General features: G+C 34.4%; 1 protein-coding gene across 1 annotated transcript in view; it reads right to left on the bottom strand.

The window, feature by feature from the left end:
- The window catches only part of PPP1R12A (protein phosphatase 1, regulatory subunit 12A), a 212,931-nt gene that overhangs the window by 43,581 nt on the left and 168,112 nt on the right, over positions 1–1,238 (bottom strand). The window lies entirely within an intron of this gene.

The following is a 1,238-nucleotide window of genomic DNA, read 5'->3' as shown; positions in this document are numbered from 1 at the left end:
GGATAGGGAGTAAATTTTTCGTTTGTTTTTAACTGAGGAAGCTCTCCTTCCTTCCCTAGCTCCCAAAACACCTCAAAAAAGTGATCATCTAACCTCTCCTTTGAGGCAACTCATTCAATATTAGTTCTCCAGTTTGTCCTAAACTGAGTTAAAATTTACCTGTTAGTCCCATTCATGGGCAAAGTTCTATTTTTTTTTTAAAGACCTACTAAAGAGTGGCTTTAAATTCTTCTCTACCTATAGTATTTTCAAATATTGGAAGACAGGTATCAAATTCCTTTCTAAATCTTTTATTCTCTAGCATACTCAGTCCTAATTCCTTAAATCATTGCTCTTAGTCCCTTTTTTGGTTCCCTGTAATACCATCTTAGATGATATATGAAGTTATCTGACCTCATACAGATTGCCAGTGTCTTCTTTCAGTACAGTGGTTGGGATGAATACAACTATCAGGCTATGGTATAACGAACGAGTAGTATACAGCACTCCCCGTATTCTTGTCAGTGTGCTTTTATAAATGTTTTTGGCAGACATCGTACTCTTGTTCATACTTTGAGTTCTCTAAATATTCAAGTGTTTTTATACATGAAATGAACAGCTTTTAAACTAGCATCTTACTTATTAATTGATTTTCTAATACAAAGAATAGGACTTGGCATTTATCTTCATTAAATTTCATCTTATAAATTTAAGCCTATGCTTCATCTTATCGAAGGATATGCATAACCTCGAAAGCATGTCATCTATGTCAAAAGTTAATCAATATTACTTGAGAAGCTGAACTGTTAACACTGTATCTAATTACATTACCACCTAGCTCATTTCACAGAGAACACTTACAGAAGAAATGTACAGTTGACCACTGAACAACACCTGTTCAAACTGCTATGGATCCACTTATATGAGGATGTTTTTTATTTAAAGTTACACTGAGTATGCCTGCCTCTGCCTCCCTTCTACTTTCTCCATCTCTTACACCTCTGCCACCCCTGAGACACCAAGACGAACCTCTCCTCTTCCTCCTTGGCCTACTCAACAGGAAGATGAAAAGGATGAAGACCTTTATGATGATCCACCTCTACCTATGAATAGGAAATATATTTTTTCTTCTTTATGATTTTCTTAATAACATTTTCTTTGCTCTAGCTTACTTTATTGGAATAATATAGTATACAGTGTATAATATATATAACATTAAAAATCTGTGTCAATGGTTCGTTTATGTTATTCGTAAAGAT

The sequence above is a fragment of the Propithecus coquereli genome, unplaced genomic scaffold, assembly GCF_000956105.1.
Source record: "Propithecus coquereli isolate 6110/MARCELLA unplaced genomic scaffold, Pcoq_1.0 Scaffold50, whole genome shotgun sequence".
NCBI classification, from domain to species: domain Eukaryota; kingdom Metazoa; phylum Chordata; class Mammalia; order Primates; family Indriidae; genus Propithecus; species Propithecus coquereli.
Note: the sequence above shows the minus strand (reverse complement) of the source record. Positions and strands in the feature narration are given on the sequence as shown.